We start from the raw sequence: 13,521 nt of genomic DNA on the forward strand, positions 1-13,521 counted from the left end.
CTCATATAACATAGTAATACTGGGAGACTATTAAGTGGCTTTCCAGCATGGTAGAGAAGGATCTCGAGAGACATCCTGATCGTGTAACTCCATGTTCAAAAGGCGTGGAGGGCCATGGGGATGATCTGAGCACGCCCTAGGGTAGAGGTACAGGGAATGAGAGGTCTGTGCCCTTCATTGCAGGGGAGAGAGGAAAGCTCTTGTAACCTGGAGCGTTCAGAGGCCGTCTCACTGAGAGAAGACCATTTGGCTGCCCACCTTGCCAATGGGAAGAAACAATCTCAGCTTCCAATGGGGAGAGACTATTGGAGAAGAAACAGTTATTGAAGGCCTTTGCCTTCATCTCTGAGTTGAGCCCTCCCTACTTGTTTCTCCCATATTTTCCTGATCACTCTTGGGTTGAACACACTGGGCCAGGGCCCTCAGCCAGGCTGGTATGGACATGGCTAACAAGCTCTTGCTAGAATATTATGGGGGCCAAGGAGGATTGGGAGGGGCTTAGGGGGAAAAGTGACACAAAAATCTTTGCACTTTCTAAGTCTGTCTGTTCACAAACCAATCTGAAAATGTGATGGCTTGAGGAGGTATGATTCCTGTCTTCCAGGAGCAGGAAAAATCTGGGACTATGTACATCAAGTTGATGATTGTGCTTCCCAAAGGCAAGAGATTATCAGGAAGATATCTTTATATTTCAGAACATCTGCTTCTCTAAGATCTGATTCTTGGCAGAACCCCTGAATTATAAGTGTGTACTTTCCAAAAGAGGAACAAAATTGAAATTGGTATCAAACTGGGTTTTCCGTGAGGTATAAGAAAGCTTAAGTTGGGATCTTCCCCAGTGGGCAGTGGGCTGCTGGATAACTTTAGGTCTGCCCACCCAAGGGTGCCTGGGTGGGGAGTAATTTGTTTATCCAGGAAGGAAGGAAACCTAGCACCCCCCTACAGAAGTGAGAGATTGCGAGACTCAGAAGATGTGAGAGCTGGAGCCCCCCAAAAGTGGACAAGATGGTGAGGTGCCACGCCATAGGAGGGTTGGACACTGGTTAGCATTTTTTTTTCCAATTCTAAGGGCAGAGGGAGAAGTCCTCCATAAAGGGCACGCTGGTATTTCTGGTGCAATACTGCCATCAAGCGTAAATTGTTTGTCAAATGCACGGTTGCTTCCTGGGGAGGCCTGGGTTGTGAGGAAAGTCAGGGTGTCTGAAAAGGACGTAGGACAGAGTCCTGCGATGTTTCTAGAGCTCCCAAGGCATGGGGCAAGTGCACACCAAGGTGAAGACCTGCCCAGGAAGCTGTGGAGACAGGGGTCAGTATGAGGCGGACAGCGAGGGTCCCAGGCCAGCTGCGCACAGGAAGTCAAAGTTTGGGCCTAGGTGGCTGCCATGTTTGGGCGGGACTAGCACAAGCTCCTATGGAGTTTCAGTTCATTTTTTCTGCCTGTGATTTCAGTTACCATTTAGAGTTAGGATGGAATATACATTTCCAGTTTCTCCCTAACATGGCTGCCACCTAGGCCACCCCCCTCGTAGCTCCTTCAGCTTGGTAGGCATGGCAGCCTGGGCTTCTTTGGGAGCTTGGCCCTGGGCCTTTCATACCTGTCTGGAGGTGGCCCTTTACATCCCCGAAGTCCTTTTTCTGCCCCAGCATACCCTTGTTCATATTATAGGCCTTCTCCACAAGATAACCAAAGCAAACCACATTGTCATCTAGTAGATTCCAACCATTGGTGACTCCATGTATTGTAGGGTAGAACTGTGCCACAGGGTTTTCTTGGCTATGATATTTCTGGAAGCTGATGGCAAGACATTTCTTTTGAGACGCTTCTGGGTGGGGTTTAGCCTCCAACTTTCAGGTTAGTAGCCAAGTACAAACCGTGCCACTCAGAGATACATATATTTATAAATACCAGTATGAGTACATGCATACATGGAATGTTTGTCTTTATTGCTACATCTGTTTCTATAAGACCTCTAGTCAGAATTCCATATTAACAGGTACCCTGATTTTTGTCGACACATGTTAGATATACAGGTCTTCTTGGGCAGGATTTTAGGTTTTACAGGAAATTGACTTTTGGCTTAAGTAAGGATGAGTACCTTGATTTCCTCTGTTATCACTGCCTTTTTGCCTTTTCTGGAATCATGAACCATCTTACCCAGGGCAAGGGCTCAGGAGCTGAGGCCCAGAGAGAGATTAGGCCAGTCATTGTAGCATCAACAGTAATGACCAGCGGCCATAGCAGGTCAGAAGACAGTTAAGTCAATGCCCTGGCTCACCTTTACGAATCCCAGGTAGACATTGCCCATTTGTGCCCCAGGTTGTAGGTCCATGAATCACAAGGAGACACCAATGGCACCACATAGACAGGTGACAACCACAAGGGTCATTGGTTTTACAGTCTACTGCATAGCTCTATGTGAAGGTTTGGCTGCATTACACACTTACACACATGTGTATGTATATAGTTTTGTTTGTCTTTAACTACCATGGGGGTGACACTGTAGATAGAGTCTCATCACATCAAAGAAATCATCCATTGTAGTACCACTTTCAAGTCCACCCCTTGTTCCAACCCTCCTGATAATGAGAACCAGGTTTATTTATTTATTTATTTATTTTGGTTTATGATTCTGGTTTTTAATGTAAACGAAAGCACATACAGACTCATGTCTGCATTTTGCCTTTTAACTGACTACTGTTAAAAATAATCAAAACTCAAAGAAATTGAAACTTAAAGTTTATTCTGAGCAGTTGTTTTATATGCGTATAGGGAGTCCATTCCGATTCCAAATAAAAAGCAAAGGCTCAAAGTAGGCCAGTTACAATGCAGCTACAAAGAGAAGAGAACTGAGAATAGAAGATCAACCATTGGCTAATCTTAACATGATGGACTGAACTTTGCTTTCCCTCTTTCACTGAAATTGACTGATACCAGGTCACAAGGTGGTCTCTGGCCCTCCACCCACCTGCAGTCATGATACCTCTTGAACTTTAAGTAAGCCTGGCTTCCAACAGGAAATAAAAGATTAGCAACCTTGTGTGGGGGAAAGAAAACACTGACAGGAGTAATTTTTCATCAGGAATTTTTACACTTAATATTTGTTTTCATGGATAAGAAAAACCATAATAACATTTTAATTATTCTTTTTGACATCCCAAAGGGTATCAGGAGCAATACACTCTTCTGCATTTTGCTGCTTTCACAAAAGATGCGTTCTGGCATTTGCACATCTGTGTGGAGAAAACCTCCTGCCAGGTAGTTATTACTTCCTTTCTATCCACTGCTTAGTATTCCCCTGTGTGGGGATGGGGTGGCGCATAGCATATTCATCCTGGGCTTTTCCTTTGACACAGGTTTTGGAGGTCCTTCCTTCTTTCCTCCCCTCCTTACTGCCTACCTTTTTCTTCATGTCTGTCCGCTTCCTTTCTATTTATTTCCTTCTATTTCTTCAGTAAATTTAGTACCTTGCTTTGATGCAGAATGGAATTTCAGCATAGTTATGGTAATGTGAATGTGTGAAGTGAGCCAAAGGTGCTGACGATCCCTTGAAGGTCTGGTATTAATTACCATTTGTGGTGAAGGACGCAGGCTTGGGACTACATTCCCATATGTTCTCCCATAGTCTCACAGGCACGGAGGGGCAGAAAAGACCTGGGACTATACATGTCAAGTTGACAGTTGTGCTTCCCAAAGGAAAGAGATTATCAGGAAGATATCTTTATATTTCAAAGGATCTGGTTCTCTAAGATCTAATTCTTGGCAGCACCCCTGAACTAAGATGTGTGCTTTCCAAAAGAGGAATAAAATTGAAATTCATATCAAACTGGCTTTCAGATGAGGTGTAAGAATGCTCAAGTTGGAATGTCCCCCTGGTGGTGAAGTGGTTAAGAGTCTGGCTGCAAATTAAAAGTTTGGCAGTTCCAGTCTACCAGGCGCTCCTTGGAAACCCTATGGGGCCATTCTACTCTGTCCTGTAGGGTCGAGATAAGTCAGAATTGACTCGAAGACAATGGGTTTGGTTTGGTGTTTTGGTTCTCTAAGACATGATTTTAGGCAGCATAACTGAATTATAGGTGTGTGCTTTCCAAAAGAACAAAATTGAAACTGATATCAAACTGGCTTTTCAGTGAGCTGTAAGAAAGCTCAAGTTGGAATGCTTCCCAGTGGGCAGTGGGGTGCTGGGTGGATGACCTCTCTGCAGGTATGCAGTCTATTTCTTGAGGTTTTGGCCATGCTAGAGTGCTAAGGATGCAGCTAGGAATGGTTTTATGTCCATCTACCCACAGGGCACCTGAGTGGGGAGTCATTCCTCCTTGTTAGGAGGAACCTTGTGTGCCTACAGAGGCAAGGGTTTGCAAGGTTCAGTACTGGAGCCCCAAAAGTGAACAAGACAGTGAGGCGCCATGCTTTAGGGAGGCTGGACATTGGTTGGTGGTTTTTTTTTCCCAATAGCTAAGGGTGGAGGGCAAGGTCCCAGGGAAGGGTACACCAGCATTTCTGGTGCAACACCGCCATCAAGTGGAAGTTGTTCCCAAAGCCTATACACATACCAATGTTATTTCCAGGGGAGACCTGGGATTGGAGGAAAGACACCATCCCTCATGTCCACAGCTCCCTGAGACAGAAGCTAAGTGTAGACCAAGGTGGAGGCCTGCCTAGGAAGCTGAGGAGACTGGGGTCAGGACAAGGCAGACAGCCAGGGTACCAGGTCAGTCTCGCAGAGGAAGCCAAGGCTAGGGTCTTGGTGGTTGCCTTGTCTGGGCAAGGTGAGCTTCAGCTCATTTTTCCTGTTTGTGAAGATGATTTCGGTTACCATTTAGAGTTAGTATGGAATACACATTTCTAGTTTGTTCCAAACGTTGTGGCCAGCCACCAAGTCTACCCCATGTGGCTCCCTGAGTCTGGCAGGCCTGGCAGCCTAGGGCTTCTTTGCCAGGGAGCCTGGCTCTGTGGCTTTCGCATCAGCTCTGGAGGTGGCCTGGTTAGGGCACCGAGTCCTCTGCGTGCCCCCAACCTGCCCTGTGCATATCATGGGCGACACCACAAGATACGATTAGAGGCTGGAGACGATGCTCAAAAAGCCTCCACTTGATGGCAGTGTTGCTCCACAAATGCCGAACACCCCATCTCAGTGGTCTCTCCCTCCACCCTTTCTTGGCTAAAAAAATATCAAGGAGGGCCAGGAGTCCTCCAGGCCTTCCAAGTTGGGTTTACCTCCTTAAAAAGGTAAGAGGAAACCCACTGCTATCATAGTGACCCCACAGGGTTTCCAAGGCTGTAAAATCTTTACAGAAGTAGACTGACACATCTTTCTCCCATGGAGTGGCAGGTGGTTTCGAACCAACCTTTAAGTTAGCAGTCGATCACTTTAACCACTGTGCCACCAGGGCTCCTTGTATGTGTATATATGTATATATAATTTATATGAGTAAACTGTGAGTGCATGTATACATGCATGTTTATCTTTAATTATTGCTACATCTATTTCTATAAGCCTCTAGGTCAGAATTCCATGTTAACAGGTACCCAGATTTTTATTCACGTGTGTAGATATACGGTCATCCTGGGTAGGATTTTAGCTTTTCCAGGAAGTCAGCTATGGCTTGAGTGGGATGAATACCTTGATTTCCTCTCTTAACACTACCTTATGGCTTCTTTGGATTTGTAGAGCTATCTTACTCAGGTATAATCAGTTTCCTTGTGTGACCTTTTGCCCTTGGTTCCTGGAAAAATGACTTAGGGGATTTCCCAAGTTGTTTTTCTGTCCCCGATGGTTTGTTAGTTTTGTCAGGTCTACCCCAGTAATTGACAAGGCCTGAGTTGTTTGACATTTTATGGTAGCCTCTCCTTTGTGAGGTTTCCTCAAATACCAGAAATTACTGTATTTTTTTAAATAGAATCAACAGTTCTATGCAACCTGGTTTTCCAAGGAGACTGAATAGAAGAAAAGACCACTCACCCATAACTCCACCACCCAGAGATGAGCAGCATTCTCTGTCCTGTCTTTCCTTCTAGTCCAGTTTCCTCAGCACTGAGATGCCCAGACACCCAGGACTCCATTTCGGTTTGCCAGAGTGATGGTCAAAGGTAGCTGTGTACACACCACCCAGCCGACATACTGCTATTCACTCAGTAGAAAAATAGATTTATTGCTTTTTAAAAATGCTACTAGATCAGCTATAAGAATAACAGTTTCAAAATACACTGCGATATGAATTTCAGCTCCGTTCCCCTTTTGGAAATTACACTAATGTAATTTGTGGTGTTTCAGTGGATCAAATCTTACAGAACCAGCTCCTGTGAAAGCGGAAGGTACCTGCCCCCAAAATATTCTACGTGTGGCCAGTACAGTCTTCACCTTGACCTTTATGTCTTTTCCTCCTTGTCTCTGTGCACGTGTGAATATACCAGAACGCATGTAAATAAATTCACAAGTCTGTTTCATCCACCACAAATGGAATACCAGACCCTTGAGGGGTCACTCCTTTGATTCACTGATGAACCAGCACCAGATGTCTCTTCTGTGGCCTCACAGATATCAACCTCATTGTCTTTCGAGGGATAAAGGTATTTTTGTAGCGCGAGTCCCAATTATACTTCATCAAACTACTCAATCTCTAGGTTGACATTTATTGTAAAATGTACCTGCAAACACACTATCATGAGGTAATATACTGCCTCAGAGCATGCTATTAAAGAAAGAAAGGGACAGAGAGTAAAAGGCAGAGAGATGGGGGCAACGGAGGGAAGGATGGATAGAAGGAAAAATGGAAGGAAGGAAATACTAAACCTAGTATCGAAGGAGTAAAGCCAGGATAAATAACTTATGGCCTTAACCATCTCCACACCGAGGAACACAAAGCAGTGGTGAGAAAGGAAGTGAAAATTATTTAGCAGGATGTTTTCTCTGGACACGTGCAAAGGCCAGGCCGTATATTCCGAGAAAGCGATGAAGAGGAAAAATATATTGTTCATGCTACCCTCTGGGGTAGGTGAAGAGGTGAAATACAAACATGAATCTGTATTTGCCTTCAAGAGCATTAAACATAGAAAAGAATCACAAGAAAAAAATTCAACATGCTTCACACTATAAGGAAAGTTGGGATGAGGGGTGAAAGGAGAGATAGGACCAGGATTAGAAGTGGTCCTAATACAATGGTAAAGTATATTTTCTTTGAATGGGATGAGGCTGTATCAAAAGTAGCACCTAGAAAATCATAATCTCTCTGTCTCTCTACATGCATGTAAAAATCTCCGTGTGAGTATTTGTATGTATATAAGGGTGTGAGGAAGATTGTGAGTATATGATGTGGCCAAACCTTTACGTAGGGTTTTTTTTTTTCTATTTTTAATTTTTATTGTGCTTTAAGTGAAAGTTTAAAATCAAGTCAACCTCTCATACAAAAATTTATATAGACCTTGCTATATACTCCTAGTTGCTCTCCCTCTAATGAGACAGCACACTCCTTCCCTCCACTCTCTCTTTTCCTGTCCATTTGGCCCGCTTCTGACTCCCTCTGCCCTCTCTTCTCTTCTCCAGACAGGAGCTGCCCACAAAGTCTCATGTGTCTACTTGACCCAAGAAACTCTCTCTTTACCAGTATCACATATAGGGTTTTAAAGTTGAGATTGTTAGTTGCCACTGAGTTGATTCCGACTCATGGTGACCCCATGTGTGCAGAGTACAGCTGCTCCATATGGTTTTCAAGGCTGTGAGCTTTTGAAGGCAGATCGCCAGGCCTGTCTTACTAGGTGCTTCTAGGTGGGTTCTAACCACCAACCTTCCAGCTAAGTGTACAGGGCTTAACCATTTGCGTCACCCAGAGACTCGAGTTGTACAGTAGAGTCTGTAAAAGGCCCTCATGGAGGTCACCTGCCCTGTGGAACCACTGGACTGTATTTCTGACCCATGGACCTCCAAACTGGGCACCAAATGGGGAATGACAGCCTACTACCTGGGTCCACCCTCACTGCCTTCTGACCTGCTAGGGCCACTGGACATTACTCCTGATGCCACAATGACCTACTCCCTGTCTGGGGCTGGGCTCCTTAGTCCTTGCTCTGGATGAGGTAGCTCAGTGAGTCTAGAAAAGCCAATGAACCAGTGATAAGAGAGGAAATCAAGATATTCATCCCAACTTAAGCCATGAGTCAATTTCCCCTGAAAGCTAAAATCCTACCCAAAAGACCTGTATATCTATGCACAAAAAACCTGGTACCTGTTAACACGCAATTGACTTAGAAGTCTAAAGAAATAGATGTAGCAAGAGGCAGTTAAGCACGTATGTATGCAAATACTTATAATCATATATCTATACTGATGAGCATATATATGTGCACATATACATATATTTATTTAAATATACATAAATGTATATTTGAAGCAAACATTTCCCGTAATATTCTAATGCAGCAAGCCCCGTTTGGAAGGCCTGGAGGGTTCTTGATCTCTCCTTGGTGTTTTTTAGTCAGGAAAGGGTGGAGGGAGAGGCACTGGAGAAAGGGTGTTGGGTATTTGTGGAGCAACACTGCCATCAAGCGGAAGATTTCTGAGCATGGTCTCCAGCCCTGCTCACTGTATCTTCTGGATATGTGGGCCATTGCTTCAATTCCAATTTACAGTGACCCTATAGCACAGAGTAGAAGTGCCCTATAGAGTTTCCTAGACTGAAATCTTTACAGGAGCTAATCGCCAAGTCTTTTCTCCTACAGAGCAGCTGGTTGGTTCAAACCTCGGATCTTTTGGGTTAGCAGCCAAGTGTTTAACAGTTTTGCTACCAAAACCAAACCCACTGCCATTGAGTCGATTCCGACTCACAGCAACCCTATAGGACAGAGTAGAACTGCCCCTGTAGGGTTTCCAAGGAGTGCCTGGTGGATTCGAACTGTAGACCTTTTGGTTAGCAGCTGAACACTTAACCACTATGCCCCGAGGGTTTCCATTTTGCTACCAGGGCTCCTTATCTCCTGGATACCAAAAAAACAAAAACAAAAAAACCCCAAACTTCGACTTGATTCCTACTCATAATAACCCTATAAACCAAAGCCATTGCCATTGAGTTGACTCCGACTCATAACAACCCTGTAGGGCGTGTGATGTTAGGAGGTCTGGGTTGCGGGCCAGGCATGGTCTTTCACTGGGCTTCTTTGTAGCTAAGGGATGTTCTTGTGGCCCTGGGCCCACAAAGGTGACCCACTTCCTGGTCCTGGGGTTAGGGTTACGAAGCAAAGTGCCCAGAGCCCAGTGCTGAGGTGCCTTCCCAGAGGCTAGCACTACTCCCTCCCAGACATGGCGGCTACCAAAGGCTTCCTGTGCCTAAGGTGCCTGGCACTATGGCTGTCTGCCTCATCCTGGCCCACCTCCCTAGCTTCTTGGGTAGGCTCTCACCTCACACAACAATTTCCTCATGACTCAGGAAGCTATGGACTTGAAGGACCCTGCATTTAGTTATGCCAAGTACCCCTAATCCCAGTTATCCCCAGAAATCAACAATGGTGGGGCTGTGGGCTTTGGAAACAAATGCCACTTGATGGCAGTATTGCACCAGACATACAGGCGTGGTCAGCCCCCAGGAACTCACACTCCGCCCTTTGCCATCAGAAAAAAAAAAAAAAAAAGCCAATCTATAGTCACTGTTCTAAAATCAGGGTACTTCACCATCTTCTCCACTTTTGGAGCTCCAGCTCCCATACGTTATGCTCAGTCTCACAAGCCCTTGCCTCTGAAAAGGAGTGTAAATTTTCCTTAATTACAGACTAGGAGAAATTCCTCCCCACCCAGGAGTTCTGTGGGCGGGCGACCTAAAGCTGTCCTTATCTGCATCCTCAGTGCTCCAGCTTAACTGGACCTCAAGCAATGCACTGCATCCTTTCACAGAGTTCCAGCCACCCAGCGCCTGACTGCCCACCAGGGAACATTCCAACTTGAGTTTCTTACACTTTTCCGAAATGCCAGTTTGATATGAATTTTAACTTTGTTCCTGTTTTGGAAAGTATGCACCTGTAAGTCATGGATGCTGCCAAGAATCAGATCTTAGACACCAGATGCTCTGAAATATAAAGGTATCTTCCTGGTAATCTCTTTTTCTTTGGGAAGCACAGCAGTCAACTTGACTTGTATAGTCACTGATCTTCCCTGCTCCTCCATGCTTGTGTGACTATGGGAGAACATTTGGGAATGTATTCCCAAGCCTGATTCCTCTACCACAAATGGAATACCAGACTTTCAGGGGATCATCAGCTCTCCTGATTGACTTGTAAATGGGGAAGAGATCTCTCCCTTGTGGCCTGACAGGTATCAGCCACGTTGTGTAACAAGGGAACTCAGGATGTGGACCTCTGATAATTTACCTAACTACTTACTTCTGGATTGACCTTTATAATATAAAAGATACCTATACACATATTCAAACTATCATAACTATGTAGGTATGTTGTTGTTAACTGCTTTCGAGTTGGTTCCGAATCATAGACACCCTCTGTATAAACAGAATGAAACAATGCCCGGTCCTGCACTACACTCACAATCTTTGCTTGCTATGTTTGAGCCCATAGTTGCGACTACTGTGTCAGTCGATCTCCTTGAGGGTCTTCCTCTTTTTCACTGACCCACTATTTTACTGTGATGTTGTTCTTCAGGGACTGGACGCTCCTGAAAGCATGTCCAAAGAACGTAAGATGAAATCTTGCCATCCTCATTTCTAAGAAGCATTGTGGCTGTACTTTTTCCAAGACAGATTTGTTCATATACCAGCCCAGTGCTGAGGTACCTTCCCAGAAGCTTGCAGTAGTCCCGCCCAGACATGCCGGAGACCAAGAGCTGACCCTTGGCTTCCTGTATCCTAAGTGCCTGGCACCATGGCTGTCAGCCTCCTCCGGACCCACCTTCCCAGTTTCTTGGTTAGGCCCCTGCCTTGGGCCACACTTGCCCCACGACTCAGGAAGTTCTGGACATGCAGTACCCCACAATAAGGAAAGTTGGGACAAGGGGCAAAAGGAGGGAGAGGAGCAGGATTGGAAGTGGTCCTGATACCATGGTAATGTATATATTTTCTTTGAATGAGATGCCAAGGACCCTAACTTCCTCTAATCCCAGGCCCCCAAGGAAGCAACGATGGTGGAGACCTTGGCTTAGGAAACAATATCCGCTTGATGGCAGTATAGCACCAGAAATAACATGTCCGCTCTTCTAAGACCTCGTACTCCACCCTTTGCTATTGGAAAAAACGCCAGCCAGTGTCCAGCTTCCCTAAACTACGGTGCCTCACTGTCTTCTCCACTTTTGGGGCTCCAGTCCCATATCTTGTGCTGAGTTTCTCTTGCCCTTTCACCTACAGTGGCACGTTAGCTTTCCTTCCTTCCTGACAAGGAGGAATACTCCTCACCCAGGCGCCCTTTGGGTGGATGTAACTAAGCCATCCATATCTACATCCTTAGGGTCCAGCTTAACTGAGAACTCAAGAAATAGCCTGTGTTCCTGCACAGAGTTCACCCAGCCAGCACCCATCTGTCCACTGGGGAACATTACAACTTGAGCTTTCTTACCCCTAACCGAAAAGCTTAATTCGATACGAATTTCAACTTCGTCCCTCCTATAATTCATGGATGCCGCCAAGATTCAGATCTTAGAGAACCAGATGTTCTGAAATATAATGATACCAAAAACCGACTACCCGAGAATTGATTCCAACTCACAGCAACCCTACAGGACAGAGCAGAGCTGCCCCATACGGTTTCCAAGGCAGCAATCTTTATGGAAACTGGCTACAGTGGAAAGGCTTGAACCAATGACCTCTCAGTTAGCAGCTGAGCACTTTAACCACTGTACCACCAGGGCTCTTTAAGATCCTTTTCTACCATGTTGTAAAACCAGTCAATCCTACACCAGTGTCACCATACCATATATCTGTGTTGGAAGTCTCTCCTTGATGAGATTTTCTCAATTCCATTTTTATAAGATGACAGACTTCACTGTCCTGTACAATGTGTTTTTGAAAAGAGAATGAACAGAAAAAAGTGCACTCACCCATAACACCGCAGCCTACAGGTGATCAGAGTTCTTTGTCCTCTCTTTTTATCTAGTCTGTTTCCTTTGCAACAAGAGGCCCAAATATACTTGACTTGATTTCAGATTATCAGTGACGGTGAAATGGTGTCCATGTATACCCAATGCACTTGACACACATTATTTGCTCACCTGAAAATGTATGTAGATTTTTAAAAAATGCTTCTAGATGAGGAATAGGAAAAACAACAATTACTTAATAAATCGTGATATGAATTTCAACTGTGTTCCTCTTTGGCAAATTACACAAACATAATTCAGGGTGTTGGAGAGAATCGGATCTTACAGAGCCAGCTCCTGTGAAATCTGCAGGTACCTGGCCCGGAAATCTCTTTTCTGTGGGAAGCACAGTGTTCACTTTGACCTGTGTAACTACAGATCTCTCCTCCTGCACTTTGCGTTTGTGAACGTGCCAGAGCACAGACGAACATACTCAGCAGCCCGTTTCCTCCACCACAACTGGAACACCAGCCCTTCCACAGATCATCAGGCCCTTTGACTCCCTGATGAATGGCAACCAGGTCTCTCCCTTATGGCCTCACACATACCAACCACGGTATCTTTTGGGGAATAAAGTTATTTATTCTAGGGGGAGGCCCTATTATCCTTCATCCAACCACTCACCTCTGGGTTGACATTTACAATATAACATGTATGCGCACACGTACTTACACTATCATGAGGTTATACTCTGCCTCGGGGGGGGGGTTCTTAAAGGAGGAAAGACACAGAGGGGGAAAGGGCAAGAGACAGGGAGAAGGGATAGAGGAAAAATAGAAGGAAGAAATGAAGGAAGGTAGGAAGAAAAGTTATACTAAACCTAGTGTCAGAGTGTCAGAGGAGAAGCCCTGGATAAATCACCTCCGACCCTACCCACCTTCAAACAGGGAACCACTAAGTAGTTCTTAGAAAGGAAATGAAAACTATCTAGCAGGACATTTTCTCTGCACAGATGTGCAAAGGCCAGGCCGTATATTCCATGAAAGCAGTGACAAAGAAGAATATATTGCTTATGCTACCTTCTGGTGTAGATGAACTGGTGAAAAACAAACATGAATCTTATTTGCCTTCACGAGAATTAAACATCGAAAGCAAACACAATGAAAAATTAAACATGCTTCACACTATAAGGAAGGTTGGGATGAGGGATGAAAGGAGACAGAGGACCAGGAACGGAAGTGGTCCTAATGCAATGGTAACGTATGTTTTATTTGAACTTGATGAGGCTGTATCCAAAGTGGCATGTCCGTGGTAGAAAAAGTCAAAACCAAACTTTCTCTCCCTCTCTAAAGGAATACGCGTGCGACTATTTGTGTGCACGTATGCGAGTGTGTGTGGGAGGCCGTGAGTGTATGATGTGGCTAAATCGTCATGTAGGGTTTTTAAAGTTGTTGATGTTGTTAGTTGCCATCAAGTCGATTCCGACTCCTGGCGATCCCATGTGTGCAGAGTACAG

The 13,521-nt window shown here is 45.0% G+C and overlaps 1 long non-coding RNA gene across 1 annotated transcript in view; it reads left to right on the forward strand.

Moving 5' to 3' along the window:
* LOC104846308 (uncharacterized) overlaps window positions 1-9,501 on the forward strand; it is a 97,309-nt gene extending 87,808 nt beyond the window's left edge. The window contains exon 13 of the long non-coding RNA XR_010319838.1: window positions 184-9,501. This is a non-coding gene — a long non-coding RNA (uncharacterized LOC104846308). The remainder of the gene's footprint in view (window positions 1-183) is intronic.
* The last annotated feature ends 4,020 nt before the right edge of the window (window positions 9,502-13,521 follow it).

The sequence above is a fragment of the Loxodonta africana genome, chromosome X (genome assembly GCF_030014295.1).
Source record: "Loxodonta africana isolate mLoxAfr1 chromosome X, mLoxAfr1.hap2, whole genome shotgun sequence".
Taxonomy (NCBI): Eukaryota; Metazoa; Chordata; class Mammalia; order Proboscidea; family Elephantidae; genus Loxodonta; species Loxodonta africana.